The following is a 22,711-nucleotide window of genomic DNA, read 5'->3' on the forward strand; positions in this document are numbered from 1 at the left end:
AAGAAGAAACACAAACAACCATTTTTTTCAAATATAAACTGTTTTAAATAACTGTATATTATCATCTTGACATTTAATCTGTATAAAAATATGAATGGGGATTTCACATTTTTTACATGTTGAATATATTCCTTTTGCCTCTCAAATCATGGGATTAAGGACGCGATCCAGCTTGTGTTTACATTTAACTTGCTTTAAATTCACTCAAATGAAGGAGTCACACAACTGTTTACAATCATTTTCTCCCTTTCCACTGTGAGGTCACTAGAGGAAAGTGCCAGAGACCCGCCCAAAGGCTTTTATGATCAGCTTTATGGAAATAGATGACTGAAAGTATAGCATGGAAAGAGCATATTCATGGGATGCCATTTGCTAGCTATCCCAAGTCAAAAGTTCAGCATCTGCAGATATTGAAGTGTGGCTCCATGGAGAATATCATATCAACAAGTCAGTTCTCTGGGTTATAGAATGGGGATGTTTCAGAACTTAAACATTCTCTGTTATACCCCACTAGAGATGTTGTCAGCTATGCATGGACACCATTAAAGAAGGGCAGGACACTTCATCTTGAGTTTGTGTGGTTGGCTCTATGCCTTTAGTCACTAGGAAGGGTAGCCCTAGCTAAAATCTCTAATTAATGTGTCTAACTTGGTAATCCAATCTTGTGTTGGCTCCACATCTATCAGTCAAATCTTCCAAAGTTCTTTGTGTGTGACCTTGTTTCCAACATGTAGATTTCCTTTCTACTATAAAACAGTGAGGTTTCTCCAGAACTGCCATAATGAAGCAAGTTATCCCATGAAAACATTAGTCTCCATTCTTGGTAGTTTAACCAGCTCTAGTGGATGAATCCACACTAAAGGACACAGGGGATGCAAAGTTGACTCTATGGGCAAAATACACACACACACACACACACACACACACACACACACACACACAAACACACACACACACACACACAGATGCATACACATATATTAGTGGGGAGACAGCAAAGGAGTCCAGGTAGGGGAAAAGATCTAAATGTGTTCAAAATATGTTGCAACAATTCAACTTTTTAAAACTATTTTTATTTTATATGTATCAGTATATTGACTGCATGTGTGTAAGTGCACCCATATGATGCAATGCCCACAGATGTCAGAAGAGGGCACTGGAGCTCCTGAAACTGCAATTTTGACAGTTGTTAGTCCCAGTGGGTGCTGGGACTTGAACCTAGATTCTCTGCAAGTGCAGCCAATGCTCTTAACCTCGAAGCCATCTCTCCAGCCCCCCAATTCAATTTTTTAAAAGAATTTAAAAAATTAGTCTCCAAAACATTAACTTAGTAACCAGCTTGTCAGACTTACCTAATTCACCTCATTTTCAGAAATATTTAGAATATTACTTTATTGACTATAGTGAATAAATGTTTTGTTCATTTTAAATGCATTTTTATGATACAGTATAAGTATTTTAAAAGATAAATATGTTTACCCAGATTTGAACTTTACACAATGTACCCAGGCATTGAAATATCTCATGGTACCCCATACATTCCTATTTTATGAATCAGTAATAATAAACAAATAAGAATATGTCAGAACTTAAAAGTGGGTTAAACTCTCAGTGTTGTGTAATTTTCAATAAATTGTACAATTCTTAAAATTTTACACTTAATCATCTGAGGAAAATGATAAATATTTTCAAAAAATAAAGAAATTAGAATATTTATTCAGTTCAATGTATTTTCTACTTTAAATATTTATGAGTTAGCAGAGTATTTTTCAAGAAATTTATTTTCAGCAAAACGCCCTTTAGGTATATTGATCAGTTATAATTCTGAGATATCTGCTCTTCCATAAGAATATAATCAATATTGTAAAAGTTGTGTGGTGAGAAGTTATTTCTTCCTAAACGGCAGTAAAAAAAACTCATCTCCATTTTACCCTTGAAAATAAATCCAACTGCAGAAAGTTCACAGTATATTGAGACATTTCCAGCTTTCTCTAAATATTGCAAATTAACATTCCATATCTTATAAATTCATACTTACAGATTCATGATAAGGAATCACAAAATAATGAGATGATAATAAGGAGATGAAATAATGAGATGATAATGCTTATGGGGATAAATATGTTTAAACTGAGTCAGACATTCAACAATGCACCAAAATACTATGTGGAATTTCATTGATATGAATACTTTTAGGGTTTTATATATCAGTTTGATTTTTTTTAGTTTTAAGATATTTTATTAGCATTGCTTTCTTTAAAAAATAACATTATTACATTGAAAGACTTTATATAGGTTGGAGAATTTGGAAAGGGAGTGAGTGACATTTTTAACTCTGAATTTGAATTGCATATGTGTCTATTAGATACATTCAAGAACTCATTTGAACCTAACAATAATTCTGTCAAATAGCAAAAGCTATGAGTTATTCTTCAATTAAAAGTCAGAAAATTGATCTTAGTGAATTATGTGATTTCCCCATAGCTCTTACTGTCAGTAGCAACAGCAGAATTTGCATGAGTTTTAAGTCTAGATCTCTAGAGAATTTTGCATGATTCATAATCCAACATATTATACATAATTTTAAATGATACTATAATAAAACACTATTTTGCAATTTTTAAAATTGAGAACTCATGTGTGGTACTTTAAATATAGCCAAATACACATGGCTGGAGAGGACATAGATCCTAGAGAAAAACCTATGTCTGTCACATCCCTAAACAAATAATTTCTTACTGCATGCTAAATACGTATCCTTATTTTTACAGAGAAGTATACCGCTCACAGCTCATCAAAGAAGCTTCTTTTTGCAACAGATGGAGACGATTACAGAGTTCTACAACTAGTCAAACAGAGACAGTAAGTGTCTGTGAGATGCCCAGCCCTAAGTGATACATGTACAAGGCAGACTCTATACCTAATAGCAGAACACGGGGTAGAGAGAATACTAATGCATTTCTCAACTCTCGCCAGTGAAGCTTTCTCATGCAACAGATAGTGATTAACACAGAAAGCCACAGCTAGTAAAAATGTAGAGAATAAGAGACTGCAGAGTGAGTGTTCCTTTATTGGACTTCTATATTAAATATCAGCCAACCATGACCCAGGGACCATTGTGGAAGAGGAGGTGGAAAGATCGGAAGAGCCAGGGGTGGTGGATTACCACAAGAACCATAACTTTTCAGGTGGCTGGGAACTTGCTCATGTGAACTTATAGCAATGGTGACAGCATGGACAAGACCCATGTAAACTCAAACCAGACAGAAACCCAGCACAGAACTGGGGAAATGGGTAAGAAGCCCCAACTTTGCTGAGGAACTATTAGCAGCTGATCACTGCTGGGTGAGGGAAAGTTGGTCTCCTTTGAGTGACATGAGATTGGCTGATCAGGCTCCAGCAGACGAACTCACATTGAGGAACACCTGAGAACACAAATTTGACTCAATAGGCCTTAACATATATGACAGAATACATGAAATCTGGTCGGGGGGCTGTGAGGGGTGCAGATAGAGTAGGGGGTCTAAATATGATCAAGATGTATGAAATGCACAAATATTCAATAAATTCTTTTATAATAAGAATTTTCAAATGTTTTCCTATAAAGTATAGCCCAGTTGCAAAAAACAATTTTTATCACTCATTTAATGTTATTCTCTTCAAGCTCATATGACTGGATTCATATATACATTTGTCTATGGTGCACTATTTATGAAGGATTAAACTTTTGAGATTAATCCATGTTGTAGCTCATTCCTTCTCTTTCCTTTTTAGTTTTCACTGAAATAAATATAATCAACATGCATCCAGATTTATTGTAAATTTATATTTTAAATATTTTCAATTGAATATTTAGAAAATATATCTTTTTATGTTGGCTTGCTTGTTCTCCATCATGAGCTATGAAGATTTTTAGACACATGACAACGCACACATGAACAAAAGTCTTTCTAGGATTTTTTTTTTTTTTTTTTTGGCCTTTTTGAGACAGGGTCTCCCTGTAGTCCCAGCTGACCTGAACTCACTATGTAGATCAGGCTGGCCTTGAACTCACACAAAGATCCACCTGCCTCTACCTTCCGAGTGCTGGGATTAAAGGTGTGCGCCACCACGCCCGGCCATCTTTCTAGGATTTTAAGAGATTTTTTTTTTTTATTTTAATGTTCAGAGTTTTCACAAAAGATCATAAAAAATAACTATAGCCTTTCTAAAAGTCTCTAAGGCAGTCCATGTAAGTATATGAATAGCACTAAACGAGAGAACTATACGAGCTGTGATGGAAGCTGCACTACTGTCCAAGCAAGACCCTCTCGATTTTTCTACACTCATGGATGACACTTAGTGTGCTGATGCAAAGGAGCTTAACGTTGCTGGCTAGTTCACGTGTCCGTGCCCGTCTTTACAGTTCAGTTTCTCATCTCTTTGTAAAGAATACCCCACTTTACTTTCTCGTGGGTTTTTATCCAACATTCTGAATCATTTAGAATAACCTACGTTTTTACTTGCAAATGCAAGAATGTGAGTAAAATCTTTCCTACTAACGAAAGTGTATTTTTGTTAAATTTCAGAAATGGAAACTTAGAGAGCTATTCTGTCAAGGAGATTAAAAAATGAAGCTTGTGGCTGTTTCTGTCACGGAAGAGTAATAACCAGTATAAGCGCATGCCACTTGAGAAATGAGTAATGCTTTTTTATTTCACTCCATTCCCCAGAGTACCTCTAATCCATTAAAAATTACTTACATATTTCTCATTTATATAATTTCTATAATTAAAATAAAACACCCAAATGCACGTTTTTATTCACAGAATCACTTTTTATATTGATGGGTTTGGTCCTATAATATTTTTTGTCATCAACTGTATTTTTCAACAGGTTAGTCTCTAAAACAAATTACATATACATATAAAATGGAACAAAATAGTGAACAAACTTATAAGATCTGGCCTTTCTGAGTATAACCAAAACGCCAGACTTGGCTGTGAGATATGGAAGAACCATGTAAGTCCTATCTAGCATGGAAAAAAAAGAATTACTGCAACACATTATGTGTATTACTTCCTTATGAAAGGTATCTGAATATCATGTAACCAGATGATATTTTAAGACTAAAAGCACAAAAAAGAATAATTTCCTTTGAAACCTGAAACAGAAAGTCTCTAGCAAAACATTTACTCTCCTTTTTATCCACACAAAGGTAAATATCAAATGTAAATAACATGCCCCACTCCACGAGCATTTTGTAGGGATTTAATAACCAGTACATCCGGGAACTGTATGTGAGATGTCATTCTTTAATTCAAGGATCTTACAACAGGGAGAGGAAATGCATCATATACACCACAAATACATATTGCAACATATTGGATAATAAGTCTAATAAATCAAATTTATCTTTCTGATTTTATTTATTGAAAATCCTGAAATATAGAAAATAAATTCAGACTTGAATTGAGTACTTACAGTTCTTGTTGTTGTGAATTTCCACCCTCTTAATACATGTGTACTTCAAAACCACCAGATGGAAAGACAATATACTTCATGAGAGTAAGCTTATAATTCTCTTCTCCAGGGAGCTCTCCAACCAGTATACAAATTACTATATCCAATGGTAATTCCTCTTTCCTTCCATCAGGGTAACCCCTGACCAGAGCATAGAGGCATGACATGTCTAGTCTAAGGCAGTAGCCTTACTCAGGGAGACAGAAGACTCAGGCTTCACATAGAGTTCAGGAAGGCACCAGACCCAGAAGTAAATTATGTGTCCCCAAGCAACTATACTACTGCCTTTTCTCAATTGGATGAAAAATTAGCATTCTAATTTTTGAATACATCTAATCTAAAGGAATCGGGGTAGGGTATTGCAGTGTAAATAAAACCTGAAGTGAAAGTTCAAAGGCAGCATATAATCCTTGAATTTTCCTCACTATTGGCTCTCTCAGTTACCTTATCAGTTAAGTTAGAATTAAAATATCTCACCTAGGATGGCAGTTATGAATGCTAAAGAAAGATTTGCACACACACACACTATATATATATGTATATATATATAGTGAAACAAATTAGACTTAATACTTATGTAATCATATATTTTATCATGCATCAAAAATCTTTAATAAACATTTTACTACCTTTGATACAGAAAATATACTCCTGAAAATATTTTCTAATAAAATAATTATAAAAACAGAGACAACTTTAATTACAAAGGTGTTTATTCAGCCTTTATTGGCATTGACAACAATGTTGAAAATAATCACAATATCCAAAAATAAAGAAATGGAGGGATGGTACAGTGGTTATGAGCATTTGCTGTTCTTACAGAGGAGCTGAGTTTGTTTCCTGGCATGGCATCCATATTAAGTGGCATATAGTCACCTGTTACTCCATCTCTAAGAGATCTGTCTCCTCGAAGAGATGCCTTCTTCTGTCCTCCTCAGGCACCCCACATGCACATGTAAGTTTAAGAAAAATAAAGTTCTGGACTTGGGGAGATGGCTCAGTGGATACGAATATTTGTTATGCAAGAATGAGAACCTAAATTTGAATCCCTGATAGCCACATAAAATCTGGCATGATTACTATGCTGATGACCCCAGCTTTGGCAGATGGAGACAGGTGGAGTCTGAGAGCTGGTTGGTCAGCCAACCTATACAAAAATGGTGAGCTTTTGATTGAGTGAGAGATGTGTGCATGTGCCACATAAACCACACACACTCAATGCATACACACAAGCACACACACAAACATACAAACACACACAGAATGCACAACACATAGGTACACAAAACACACAACATACCACACACACAAACACACACAATACATGCACACACACACACACACACACAAAAGAAGTAAATTAATTTCTAAGCCCTGGAGATTGTCACTGATACATTCTACTTTTAAAAATGAAAAGCATTGATAACTTTATAACATGATATTCACAAAATATTCATTATAACATGAAGATCTGCATATGACCCAGCATACTTAGAAATAACTCTGTCGATATCTGATATATTCCAGAAACAGATCATAAGGACAGGAGCAAATAAGAGCATACATTTTAACATATACAAACACAAGTACGCACTAGAGATTAAGGTGCCACAGCATTACTAGGGGTGCTGTTTACAGTAATGAGACGATGATGATATTTTTCCTTCTACCTGTCTGTATTTCTAAAATGAATTGTTTCACTTATTATAATTATAATGAAAGAAGGAATATTGGAATATTTTACAATGGGAGAAGACTCTTCTCATTTTAGGTATATATGTTCTATTTTCCCTCAACAAATTGGTAAGTTTCTGGAGGGCAAGAATTATGTGATGTACTTCTTTGGATCCATTATGCCTAAATTAAAGTGTCTATTAAAAATGTTCCAAGCAGCAAACAATTGCTAGATTTTTCTTGCTCAGTTCAAATAATATTCTAACTCATTAAAAGGAGAAAAAAAGATGCAATAAACTATTTTGTTTCTAAATCACACCCCAAAACTTCTATATGTGTACTGAATTATGAAACTAAATATTAGGATGTTGTAAACTGTTTTGAAAGAGAATTTTTTAGTGAGTCATTTTGCTAAAGCTGTAGGAATAACAGAGCTACTCCAATAGCACAGGGCGTTCTACCTTTTCCTCAGCAAAGGGAGTTCTCGTTTCCTTTCACAGAGGAGCTAAAGGATGAGCTGACAGAGTCAGCTGAGTATTTCTACTGAAAACTCTGTCTGGGGCCAGGGCGGAAAGCAGTGCAGGTCTCAGAGCCTCCTCTGCTTGGTTCCATCTGTTAAAATGGCATCATGCCTACCTGCCAGATGGTGTGCTGGCTTCACAGGGACAAAGGCGCCGAAAGATGGTTTTAGAAGACATTGTTAATACCACCCCTTGGGCTGCCCACCTTGGTAACAACTCACCCATGTTGGTGACCCTGTCACATCTCACATAACTTTTACATTTTCAAGAAATAAATGACTCCAAATGCTTATTGAGTCATTTCCATGGACTGCCTATTGGTTTCTGATCTTTAAATGCTGAAAAAATTCCAATGTGGGAAAGAAAGGTTGAAAGCATCTAAACAGTGGAAGTAGCCAACACCCACAGCAGGTGCCTAAGAGCCACTGGAGTCATCCGTGTGTTAAGTGAGCACTGTTGTAGGAGGTTGGAATGTGGAGACATTGACTGTGAAATTGTAGCATTCTTTGTGCAAAAACAGAGTAGCTCTGTTACCAAAGGACGGGTTCACAGGACTGGAGATACAACCAGGACTGTTTCCCTGGCGTGAGAGAGACCCTGGAGTTGATCCCTACCACCATACACACAAAACAATACCTCACAAAAAAAAAACAAACAAGACCAATGAGAAAACACTTTGTAAGGAAGGTCCCATCATCCTAAAACAAAGTAAGCTCTTACCAATTAAATTTCTTTCATTTTTTTGAGAACTTCATACATGTTTTGTATTTGCATGATTTCCACCCCTCCCAGCCCCCCTTCAACTTCTCCCATGTCCTCCCACTCCCTCATGATTTCTTGTCATCTTCTTTGATTATTATTGTTACATACACATATGTGCATTTATAAATACGTCTATGTATAATGCAGTGAGTCCATTTAGTGTTGCTCATGTGTACATATGTTTAGGGCTGCACATTTGGGATTAGATAACTTCTCAAGGAGTTAGTCCTTGACACTCGGTATTAGCTTAACTATTCTAGACATGAGAGGGAAGCTGCACCCATGAAACCTCCACAGTGTGGTAGCCTAACAAGGTCTGTGTAAGGACAAAACCAGTTGATTTGCCAAGGTGGACAGGGCAAAGATGAAGAGCTATAGGCAGCTAACTTGAGTTATTTTATTTTAACATACATACATATATACACACACACACACATACAAAGAGAGCGAGAGAGTTTCTCATGTACTTGATGGATGAAAAGAAATAATAAATGGTTCTATTAGTGGCTTAAATATTTATGAAAACTCTTGAGGTGAATAAATAAGAATGAGCATCATTTCTATTGAAGGGTACTGTGATGGCCACTCCTGGGTGTCAACTCGACTAGATCTGGGATTAACTGAAATGACAGAGATCTTGATTGGATCATCTGAAGCTGGAAGACACACCCTCAATGTGGGTGTTACCTTCTGATGGCAGCCCGTATAAAAGACCATGGCATATGAGAACGCCTGGCTTCTTGCTGCCTACCTTCTCTCTCGCTGGTGAGTTCGTCTTGTTGCTGTAGACTGAAGACTACCTGATCTTTTGGAATTCGTCAGACCTTCAGCCTCAGATTAGGACTACTGAGACATTCAGCCTCATGGACTGAGCGACTATGGATTCTCAGCCTCTCCAGTGTGGTGCAGCCATTGTTGGACTACTCAGACTCTGTCCTGTGAGCTAAGCTGATAAATCTCTATACATATATATTCATTCTACCTGTTCTGTTTCTCTGGACAACCCTGACTGATACAGGTATTGTTTTCAATTTTATTTTATGTGTATGAGTGTTATGCCTGCATGTTTGTAAGTGCACCTGTGTTGTGCAATGCCCACGGAGGACAAAAGAGGCTGTCGGATCCCCTGGAACTGGAGTTACAGACAGTTGTTAGCTGCCTTGTGGGTGTTGGGAATCAAACCCTGGTTTTCTGCAAGAACAACCAGTGTTCTTAACTGCTGAGCCATCATTCCAGCCCCTGAAGGGTATTTTTTAACTGAAGACAAATCTCTTACATAAATATAAAATAAATATAGCTTACATATTTGTTAATGATTTAATTACATGATCAGTAGAAAGACTAAGTTCATTTGATAAACATTTGGGGAACTAGTTATATGGACATTGAAAGCACAGATATATTAATTATCTAAGTAAAATACAAAGACTGGGTACAACAGGATGAAAATACTGTTAGGGAAATCATTCCTGGAGGGAAGCATTCCAGAGCTTTAGTGTTCTCATTAAGTAATAAATAACAAGGTCATGCGTAAGTATATTCTCAAAGAGAGTAAGTAATCTCAGGAAAGGCTTGTTAACAAGATGTCCCATTATGTCAGGAAAAGAATAAATCATACTTTCTTTTGTCCTATGTCCATTTTTCAATGTGTGTGTGTGTGTGTGTGTGTGTGTGTGTGTGTGTGTTGAATAGTCACCTGAATGGGGATACTGTTCCTCCTCAAAGCCATAAGTTGCCAAATAGAAAAGCCCAGTGCCAAGTGTGGGATACCTCCCTCTAATTGGTCAGGGAGCTCCCAGGGACCCCTCAAAATAATACAGGCTATTGCCATTGCTCTTGGTTGCCCACTAAACATGATGGTAGGACTCTATTTATGAAGATGCCACACATTTTGGTCATAGGTCTTGAAGAAATGACACTGGTATTGACCGGAAGCTTCCTTTTTGTGAGCTAGCTTTAAGGTACTGTAAGGTGCTAGGGCAGGCTGCTGGGGGAGAAAAGTCATCAGCTGTCTTACCCAGCTGTCAATCTTGCAAGGGACGATAACCAGCCAAGCAAAATATTTCACTGGTGCCACAGTGGCATAAATATTATGAGAGTAACCAACTGTTTTCTCATTGTATTTAAGGCTCACTCCCCAGGAGGAAACCCATGCCTAGTATTGTAAATTTTGTCAAAAATCTGTAACTAGGAACTCATAGGTCCTAGAGTGAACCTCCCCCACAGTATTGAACTGCCTTCTAAGTAGTATCTCTGTATCTGTAGATCAGTGTAGCTCTCAGTCCTCCTTGTGGGCACTTCATTATGCAGCAGACAGCAGTTAATATAGAGACTCACATCTGGTCAATGGGCAGAGAATCAGTATCTCTGGAGTGTTCAGCTGTAAATATGACATCTATATCACACCCATTCCCCTAAAAGTTCAGGGAACATCATTGAAGAAAAGGCAGAAAATTTTTCGAGGGCCGAAAGTCATGGAAGACTGGCGTCAAACTGAGTATTCTAGACATGACAGGACAGTTGTCCCCATGAACTCACAACAGCTGCATTTGCTTACACAAAACCTGTATAAGATCAAGACAGTCAACACTGAAACACAGGTGGGAGAGGGGTTCAGGAGGCCCTACCCCTAGTCAAGGAGTTAACAATTGATGGTTGCTAGGAAAGAGAGAGCCACTTCTTTTTTAAGAGGTATGATCCCTTGCAGGGAACATTAAGTGAGTCTGAAGTCTCCACTGAGGTAAGAAAGGCAACATCTTGCCACTAGACTTCATCCTCCATTAGTAGAGAATTGTCACAGGCATTAACATCCCATCCCACATGAATAAGTACCAGATGCAGTCCCACAAGTACCTCCCCCATCACTATGGTACAGGAGCCTTAGGACAGAAAGAAGCAGGTAAATACACTGTGTGGGCTCAAGGTGGCTTTGTGAGTTCACACCCAGACTGGGCTGATCACAGCCGGTACAGAATAGCACAGCAGGGGCTGGAGCAAAGTTGGGCTAAAGAAGATGTGGGCAGCACAGACTCCCTAGAAGAGTGAATACAATTACCATTTTTAATATTGAAAAGCAGCTAATACTAAGATATGTATATCTTTAAGTATATGTCACATTTTAAGAATATCTCTTACATGGAAAGTGATATTATTTGAATAACATATTTCTTCTCATACTTGTCTGGTGCAGTTCTATATTATTTCTTCTAGGCCCAAGTAAGAAAACTAAGACCTCATTGAGTACATCAGACTCTATAAAATATTATATAAAATAAAACAACACAAATAAAACTCAAGGGAAATTTTCTGAATAGAATCAAACTAGTTATTTTTCCCTATCTACTTTTCTACATGTCTTCTTATAACTAACTGTAGTCCAACGTAAGTCAAATTGAAATATTCACATAGCGATGTTAAGTATTTCCCTATTGTGTGAATCTCTTAATCTTTTAAATTTAAAGTAAAAAAAAAATGCAATCATTCCCACTGAGCTGGATTTTTCTTGGACCTAAAAGTACAATAAAATCCTTGGAAAGGTGATTTCTTGCCATTGACTTGTGTCTTACTTGTTATAATCATTTGTGAAACAGATTAAGAAACACCTTTGACATTCTCCTGTGGTTTTAAGATTGCTATGTAACTATTCTTCTCCACACAGAAATTTGAATGAATGAGTTACTCACATCTGACAACAAAAGAAACCCACATGTGAAATTAAAAAAAAAAAAAAGAAAGTGCTAGGAAATTGCTGAAAAGAGCAGTAGACTATAATCTAGTTAGTAAATAATAATGCACAATGTCAATGAACAGAACAAATTGCTTGGCCTGATGTGATTTCATAAAACTCTTGGCATTGCACAGCTGGGAAGTCCCCTAGTCTATGCGTGTCAGCTAAAGCATTTCTTGTTATTTTTTTAGAAGAAATAATGAAACAAAAAGGAAAGTTTCTCTACAGAGTTCTAGTGGATTTGTTTGTTATGTAATTCTTTGCTTTACTCTATGTAAAAGCATTCTTTTGGGATACCAGGGAACCAGGTAAATTACCTAACTTGCCTTAGCAAATTTTCCTGTTCAAGGAAAGCAGGGAACTGAGCATTTCCAATGAACCAAAGATATCTCTCTTGACCTACCTAGCAATAAAAATTGACTTGTTTTTTTTAAACTATTTCAGTTCCCAAAGCTCATATTAGTTTAACAAATTTAGAATAGTAGATGAGAAAAACTTTTCTGCAATCCTAACACCTAAAAAGAACCATTCAACATTTTGATAATCTTCCAAGGAACTTTAATGCTTATATATATATATAATAAAAAACTATGCTTATACACACCTATATCCATAGACATGAAAATCCATATTGTAATCACTACTTTATTTGCTTCCAAACTCCTTTTGTATCAGGAAACTGGCTGTATAAACACACACACACACACACACACACACACACACACACACGCTCGAGTATTATATCTGTGATATGTACATATTTTACCAGAACTCTTGAGGAGTCAAATGCAGAGTACCACACATTACTGTGGAAGTTGAAGTTTTCAGAATTCTTAGTCTCACTAATAAAAGAATTTAAGAACACACTCAGAAGGAAGCTTGAGGACAATTTTATAAGAGCTTAAAAGAAAAACTCCAGGATAGGCAAGCTGTCAATCTCGGCAGCCTCTTGGAGGAGGATGGAGAAGAGGAAGAGAGAAAACCATGCTTTTCTGAATTAAGCATGGAGGTTTGACAAACAACCACACAGCAAAGACTAAATAGCTTCAAAGAAAGAATGAAAAAGCTCAAAGTACCAGAGAAAGCATACTTGGGCTCCGGGGAGCACCCAAAATAAAGAGACAGAGAAAGTACCACAAAATAAATAAATAAATAATAATAATAAATCATGAATATAATGAAAAAACTGAACAAAAATTTAGTACCATTGTGGAAAGTTGTGGTGTCACAGACAAGTTGAAGAAAAAAATTATTCTACCCAAAGAGAGAAAACAAACCAAAGACGGTTTAGTGAGTAATCTTCTTGCCTTGTAAGCATGAGAACCTGAATTCTATTCCCAGAACCCGCCACTCCCCCGACCACAAATGCCAGGCATGGTGGCAAGCACTTCTAATCCCTGTGCTAGGGGGAAGGGTTGGTAAAGACAAATGGACCTCTGGAGCCACTGCATATGCACACACATGTGCACACAGCCACGACAAAGATATGTTAATCTGTACACCATGAACACCCTCTGTACATATATACAAACATACACACACATGAACACATAACACAAATAAAGAGGGAAGTCACAGCCAAGCATATGCAGGATCTGAGATTCAGTGCTTCCAGAGATGGAATTGAAGCAGATGGAATTGAAGAATTCTAATAAAATCTTGTGTTTTCAAGTTAGTGATTGAATTAGAACGTAAGACCTGTGAATTGAGGTGGGAGAGTTGATGAGAAAAACAATTAAAAATATTGTAAAATAATATAAAAATAAGTCAAGAGAGAATTGCAAAGGGACAAAAGAAGGCAAGCCTAATGATTAAGCAGCTACTGGGATAGCATGAAGAGCACTACTGCCTACTGAGCTTTAGATACAGTTTGAGTGTGCTTCCTAAGGATTCACATCTTGGAGGCTTGGTTCCCAGAGTGGCAAACCTGAGAGGTTGTGGTGACCAGAGCCAGGTAACTAGGTCATAAGGATGCTGACCAAGGATGGGATTATTACTGGTCTCCACAAATGATGTAGTTCTTGTTAGAGTAACTTATTATAAGAAGAGCAAGTCTGGTCCCACAACCTCTCTGGCTTCCTCTTGCTGTGTGATCTATTTTGCATATGCTCCTGGCATTGTGATATCATCTACCACAATGCAGTCAACAGAGGCCAAACACAAAAGGCTGCCTAATTTTAGCTCTTCACCCTCCCAAACAGTGCACTAAATAAAACGTTTTTCTCTATAAAATACCCAGGCTCAAGTATCTCATAAAAAAATAAAGCATGCTAACTAATATACTACCACAGCAGAATGCTAAACAGTGAACAGGAATGAATCTGAATTTTCCTTCAAAGAGCATGCAAGGAAAACAGAAGAATGTGATTGGAGAGAAAAAAAAGATTAATTTAGATAACATGAGTGGAAGTTGTCTGGCCTTGGACATTGAGGCTACGTTCTAGTTTGCTCCCTGTTGCTGTGATAAAACACTGACCAAAAGCAATTAGGGAGAAAAGGGGTTATTTTATCTTACAATTCTAAGGTCACAATCCATCAATGAGGAAAATCAAGGCAGGAAGTTGGGCAGGAACTGAAACAAAGGCCATCGAAATGCTGCTTACTGGCTTCTTTGGTCTGTACTTGGCCTGCTTTCTTATACAACCCAGGACCACCTGCCCAGGGCTGGTACCACCCACAGTGGGCTGAGCCCTCCATATCATTCAACAATCAAGAAAACACCTCACAGACATGTCCACAGGTCAGTCTATGGAAGAAGCCCCCAAATGAGGTGTTCCTCTTCCCAGGTGTGTCAAGTTGACAACCAAAACCAAACATAACAGTCTGGGCTAAAGTTTTTAATTTTGTAAATAAATTTTTTTAAAAAAAGGGGGGGCTGGAGAGATGGCTCAGTGGTTAAGAGCACTGACTGCTCTTGCAGAGGACCCGGGTTTAATTCCCAGCACCCACATGGAAGCTATGAACCATCCTTAACTCCAGTTCCAGGGGAATCCGAAGCCCTCTTCTGACCTCTATGGCATTGCACAACATGGGTGCACTCACATACATGCTAAAAATAATAAATAAAATATTTTAAAATTTCTAATTTTGGAATAATCACAGAAATAAAACTGATTTCAAAGGCAAAGCTGAGAAATTTTTCAATATTGTGGGCATCATGGTATACTGTAGAGGTCTTCCAAATCTTTTTCTTTATCCTATTGATGCCCTTTGTAGTGTAACTTTACAGATCCCCTTTCAGTTGACAGATTCTTCTTTCCAACCCTTTGATCTGAGATATTCCTGTAATTTTACATCGATCAGTAGAACACAGTACGAGTGATGCTATGCTAGGGGCTTCTGTGTATTCCCTCCTATAACCTCAATGAAATCATGTAAACAACCCTGAGCTGGCCCATGGACCAAGGTGCATCAGAGAAATGTCATCTTCCATGATGATAACTATAGCAAACCCCAGCACATAAATTCCCAGCGCAAGCATTTCTATAGAGGAACAGTCAAGTGTAGTACAAGTCAGCATAACTACTTGGCTGACCTGAAGTTTCTTAAGCAAAATTAAATTATTATTATTATTATTATATATTACCAAAGTTGACTAACAATATCCCAGACACAATGAATAGAAATACATTTACACCAGATGAAAACATAGGCTTGTACAAAGTAGAAGAAATCAGATGAACAAGGAGGGTGAACTAAGAAAGCAAGCAATAATGGCTGTTAAATTAGGATACTTCCCAATTTTCCACTGAAAAAAAATGCATGAACAAACCTAAGAAAAAAATATGCTAACCTTCAAATTCTACAAATGCATTACATGTAAACAAAATTTTTCATTCAGATGATGGAAATATTTTTAAACATGTAAAGATACTGGAATTAGACTCTATATATTTCTTGGAAAAAATTAAGTGAATATGTATTTTTTAATTTTTATTTATTTATTTAATAACCACACAGTTAGAAGAAGCATTTCATTACAACAGCATTGACATATTCAATAACAATTTCCAGAGCTAAGGTGCATCTCTTTCAAAATTGGCTGTAAATTTTTAGGTTTACATTTGAATTGATACAGTTATACAATATTGAACTCAGTATAAACCCTGTAAGATAAAAAATTGAATGAGTTTTTAACCTTTAAAAAAGATCTCCATTTCATTATTAAAATATACAGTTTCATACAGAAAAATTCATTTTAATGCAATTGACACTAAGATGTTTTCACATGCGTTTCTAAACTATATATATCTCATTATTACTAGTCACAGTTGGTTACTTTCTGACTCCTTGGCATCTGAGCATGGATATAAGGTCATCAGGTAGATTTCAATGGTAATTTTTTTCACATTTACTAATTATTAAGGAGTAATTTTTATGCTTTGAAGAATTGTTATTTTTAATTTTTTTAAAAAAATTTAATAACCACATGATTAGAAGAAGCATTTCATACAGCTTTAACATATTCAGTAACACATTCCAGAACAAGGATACATCTCTTTCATAAGTGGCTGTAAATTATTAGGTTCACAGTTGAATTAATACAGTTATACAATATTGAACTCAGTATAAACCCTGGAAGACATAAAATTGAATGAGTTTTTACCCTTTAAAGAAGATCTCTACTTCACTTTAAGATATGCTGTTTCCTACATTTTTTAACATTATTTTTTATTTATTTTAGAAGAAGCATATAATTACAGCTTCAATAGTCTCAATAACAGTTTCCAGAACAAAGATACAGCTCTTACAAAAGTGGCTATAAAATTTTTAGGTTTGCTATTGAACTAATAGTTATACAATACTGAACTCAGTATAAGCCCTGTAAGACAGAAAATTGAATGAGTTTTTAACCTTTAAAAAAGATCTCCATTTCATTTTAAAATATACTGTTTCTTACAAAAAGACTCATTGTTTTGGCTACTAACACTGAGATGGTGGCGCATGCATCCTAATCTGTATGTATTTGATTATTGCTAGTCATAATCAGTTGCAGTCAGATCCTTGACACCTGTGTATGTCTATAAAGTCATCGGATAGATTTCAATAGTAATGTTTATGACCTCTACTAATTAACATAACAAATTTTTAGGCTTCCTCTTCAAATATAATACATTTTTAATTAGTTGATTTTTTTTGTGTGTGTGTGTATATATCACACAGAACATCCTAAACCATCTTATTCAACCATACACCCACTTCCCAGATGGCACCCTCCCATAGCCTCCCTCCCCCCACTAGAGCCCTTTGTACTCTGTTATCCCTGCTACTGTCTGCTGTGTTGTTGGCACCCCCAGCTGTTCCCCACTACTTGTCGATCCAGTGAATCTAGTCAGCCTATCTAGAGGTCTTTGTTTTAGGAAGTTCAGCTGTTCCTCATCTAGCAGAAATCAGTTGTCAAAATTCCTTTGGATAAGATTGGAGTCTGCTATTTATTTTCCCAGTTCTATGCTGGGTTACTATCTCAGAGCCCATTGGGCCACCCTGGCCAACAACTCTAAACAAGGTATCTCCTATCTGGCATTGTTGCTTGTTAGGTAGCCTTTAGGTATACATATGGTCTCTTAAAAAATTATATGGGCACCTTTAATCTTTGGTTATACTTTCCTTTTGGGTGTTTAAGGCCATACAGTTGGCCCAGATAAACAAATTTATTTTTACTGGTTTGAGAATCTGTTCCTCAGGGGTCACATGGGCTTGAGAGGAGCCCCTGTCTCCTTTTACCAGTTCTCCCTATGAGAAGATAAGTCAAAGGTCCTACTCAACCATGGATAGCTTCACTTGGAAGCATGGAGGAAATGTTTCCTCTTGTTGACCCTCCTCTTTGTAGGCTGGACATTGGTTCAAGTCCATCTGGTGGGGTCTCCTTGGCCTCTTTGATCAAGAGGACAGGTGACCCCCCACACACAATTACAGGACATCTTGAGAGATGCACATAGTCCCCTAGAACTCATTGACCTAGGAGGGCAAGGAGCAAAAGCTGTTCTTTATGTTGCTCTGACCAAATTAGTATAGGCCTCAAAGTATGTCTGTTAAACATACAAGAAGGTTAGTTCCACCAGTTCAGTACTTTTAATTACTGTGTGTTATGTAGATAAATCTTGGGCAAAGACCAATTGTTCTCAGATAAACCTTACCTAGACATATATTTCTTATCTCACGCATTGTCTAACCCCTCCATCATAGTTTCCCCAAATTAAGGTGCTTCCATTTTCCTCCTTTCTCCCTTAATAATACCCTTCTCCTATGGTCCTAACTCTCTTGAGCTCCTTCTTTCCATTTATCCCCTAGGCTCCTTGTATACCCTTCCTTCCCCCCTACCATAAACTAATCCATTTTCATCCATAACTCCCTTATTAATGCCTGTTCCCTACTGTTCTTCTCTTTCAGATTCTTTCTTTTCCTTTACGTCCCTGGGGCCTTTCCATTATCATGGTTCCTGTAGTTATGTCTGGATACATACTCACTTATCAAGATTTGGTTCTAGGATCCACATATAAGGGGGAACATAAGTCATTTTTTTTTTCTGAGTCTGTGTCACTTTACTTAGTGTAAAAGTTTCTAGTTCCATCCATTTACCTGCAAATTTCATGAGTTCATTGCTCTTTACTGCTGAGTAAAAGTACATCATGTAAATGAACCACATTTTCATTATCCACTCATCAACTGAGGGACACTTAGGTTGCTTCCATCTCTTAGCTATTGTGAAAAGAGCAGCAACAAACATGGATGTACAAGTGTCTCCGCAATAGGATGAGTGCTTTGGGTATATGCCAAGGAGTGGTCTAACTTGGTCAAATGGTAGGTTCACTTGTAGTTTTTTAAGAGTTCTCCACACTGCTTTCCATAGGGGTTGAACAAGTTTGCAGCCCCACCAGCAGTGCATAAGTGTTCCCCTTTCCCCACATCCTCTCCAACATTTGGTATCATTTGTTCTCTTGACCTTGGCCAGTCTGACTGAAGTAAGATGAAATCTGAAAGTGGTTTCAATTTGCATTTTCCTAATTATTAGCAATGTTGAACATATTTTAAGATGCTTCTTAGCCATCTTTACTTCTTTTGAGAGCTCTCTGTTCAGCTCCTTAGCCCATCTTTTAATTGAGTTACTTCCTGTCTTGATTCTCTGTTTTTTGAGTTTGTTATATATTCTGTGTGCTAAACCTCTATCAGATGTGTCACTGCTGAAGATTTTCTCCCATTCCGTGGGTTTTCTCTTCACTTCCCTGGTTGCCTCCTTTGATATACAGAAGGTTTTTAGTTTACTGAGGTCCCATTTGTTGATTCTTGACCTTGTTTCCTGAGCAATTGATGTCCAGTTTAGAAAAGCCTTTCCTACACCTATATTTTTTAGGTTTTTGCAAATGTTTTCTTCTAACAGTTTCAGAGTTTCATGCTTTAGATTGGGGTCTTTGATCCATTTGGAATTGACTTTTGTGCAAGGTGAAAGATATTGGTTTAGTTTCATTCTTCTACAAGTAGAGATCCAGTTTTGCCAGCACCATTTGCTGAACATGCTGTCCTTTCTCCAGTGAATGTTCTTGGCCCCTTTGTCGAATATCAGGTGGCTGAAATTGCATGAACTCATATTTGGGTCTTCAATTTTGTTCTATTGATCTATGGGTCTATTTTTGTGCCTGTACCATGCTGTTTTCATGACTATAGCTCTGTAATACAGCTTAAATTCTTGTATAGTAATCTCCCCCTGGCATTGCTTTTAGTGCTCAGGGTTGCTTTGGCTATCCGAGGTCTTTTGTGCTTCCATATGAATCTTAGGATGGTTTTTTCCAATTCTGTGAAAAATGTCATGGGGATTTTGACTGGCATTGCTTTGAATCTATAAATGGCTTTTGGTAAGATGGTCATTTTCACAATATTATTTCTTCCAATTCATGAGCACGGGAGGTCCTTCCATCTTCTGATGTCTTCCTCAATCTCTTTCTTTAAAGATTTAAAATTTTCATTGTAGAAGTCTTTAATGTCTTGGCTCAGGTTTATTCCAAGATATTTTTTTGAAGCTATTATGAAGGGGAGTGTTTCCATGTGCACTTTCTCTGATTGCTTATTGGTATATGGAATGGCTACAGACTTTTGCAGGTTAATTTTGTAAACTGCCACTTTACTGAACATGTTAATAATTTCTAAGAGTTATCTGGTGGAATTTTTGGAATCTCTTAGATATAATATCACATCATCTGCAAAAAGGCATAATTTGATCTCTTCTTTTCCAATTATTACTCCTTTAACTTCCTGCTCTTGTCTTATTGCTTTTGCAAGAGTTTCAAGCACTAAGTTAAAGAGAAGTGGAGATAGTGGACAGTCTTGTCTGGTTCCTGATTTCAATGAAAAGGCTTCCAGTTTTTCTCTATTTAGAATGATGTTGGCTGCGGCTTTATTATATATGGCTTTAATTATGTTGAGTTATGTTACCTCCAGTCCAATTCCCTCTAGGACTTTGAAAATGAATGCATGTTGAATTTTGTCAAAGGCCCTCTCTGCATCTGTTGAGATGACCATGTGGTTCTTGTCTTTGAGACCATTTATATGATTTATGACATTTATTGACTTACATACATTGAACTATCCCTGCATCTCTGGGATAAAGCCGACTTGATCATAGTAGATGACTTTTTTGATGTGTGTCTGTATGCAGATTGCAAGTATCTTATTGAGAATTTTTGCATCTATGTTCATTAAAGATATTGGTCCTTAGTTTTCTTTTTTGGTTGTATCTTTATCTGGCTTTGGTATTAGAGTGATGCTGGCTTCATAGAAGGAATTTGGAAGTTCTCCCTCCATTTCTATCTTTTTGAATAAATTAAGTAGTATTGGATGTAGGTCTTATTTAAATGTCTGATAGAATTCTGCAGTAAATCAATCTGGTCCTGGGCTTTTTTTAGTCAGGAGGTTTTTGTACTATGGGTTCAATTTCTTTTTATGTTATGGGTCTGTTTAAGTTGTTAATCTCTTGTTTAGTTTTGGTGGTTCCCATGCCTTTAGATATTCATCCATTTCTTTTAAGTTTTCAAATTTATTAGCATATAGGTTTTTAAAGTATTCCCCTAAAATGTTCTGTATCTTTCTGGTGTCTGTAGTGATGTTTCCCCTTTCATCTCTGACTTTGTTGATTTGGAGGTACTCTTTCTTTCTTTTGGTTAACTGGGTTAGCAGTCTGTCATTCTTGTTTATCTTTTCAAAGAACCGGCTCTTGGATTCATTGATTCTTTGTATTGTTTTCTTTGTTTTTATTTCATTAATTTCTGTCTGCCCTGCTTTTTATTTCTTCTTGACTGCTGGGTTTAGGTTTCATTTGTTGTTTCTTTTCAAGTGTCTTGAGTTGCAATGCTAAGTCATTTATTTGTGTTCTTTCCAATTTTTTGATGTAGGCACTTAAAGCTATAAACTACCCTCTAAGGACAGCTTTCAGCGTGTCCCAGAGGTTTTGTTCTGTTGTTTGGTACTTTTCATTTAGTTTCAGGAATACTTTTATTTCTTTCTTAATTTCTCTTTTGACCCATTCATCATTCAGGAGTGTGCTATTTAATCTCCATGTGTTCATGTGGTGATTAGGGCTTCTTCCGGTGTTGAATGTAAGCTTTATTGCATTGTGGTCTGATAACTTGCATGGAATTATTTCAATTGCTTTGTATTTGTTGAAGTTTGTTTTGTGCTGCAGTATACAATTGATTTTGGAGAATGTTCCTTGGGGTGCTGAGTAGAAAGTATGTCCTTTGGTGCTTGGGTGGAATACTTGGTAGATGTCTGTTAGGTCCATTTGATATATGGTGTTATTTAATTCAGTAGTCTGTTAACTCTCTGCCCTGTTGACCTATCTAATAGAGACAGAGGGGTATTGAAGTCCCCTACTACTAATGAGTTGGGATTAATCTGGGTCTTAAAGTCCTGTAGTATTATTTTTATGAAGTTGGTGTACCAGAGTTTGGTGAATATATGTTCATGATTGTAATATCTTCTCGGTTTATTGTTCCTTTGGTCAGAGTGAGGTGGCCCTCTTTATCTCTTCTGATGAGTTTTAGTTTAAAGTCTATTTTGTCAGATGTTAGATTTATAACACCTGCTTTTTTCTTAGTACCATTCGCTTGGTACATTTTTTTCCCATCCTTTCACCATAAGAGAGTGGCTGTGCTTGAAAGTGAGATGAGTTTCCTGCAGACAACAAAAAGATGGATTTTGTTTATTAATCCATTCATATAGTCTGTGTCTTTTGACTGGGGAGTTCAGACCATTAATATTTGAAGTTATTAATGAAAGATGAGCATTGAATCCTGTCATTTTTATTTCTGTTTACATTCTTGATATAGCTGTACTTTTCCACAGTTATACCTTCATTAAATTTCTTTCTACACCCCCTTGGGTATAGTCATTCTTTTTTTCAGAGCTTTGTATTGCTTCCAGAACTCTCTGAAGGGCTGATTTTGTGGACATGAATTCCTTCAGCCTATTTATGTCATGAAAGATTTTTCTTTCCCCTTCGACTATAATAGACATTTTGGTTGGGTATAGTAAT

This window comes from Nannospalax galili, unplaced genomic scaffold, assembly GCF_000622305.1.
Source record: "Nannospalax galili isolate Female #2095 unplaced genomic scaffold, S.galili_v1.0 scaffold87, whole genome shotgun sequence".
Lineage (NCBI taxonomy): Eukaryota > Metazoa > Chordata > Mammalia > Rodentia > Spalacidae > Nannospalax > Nannospalax galili.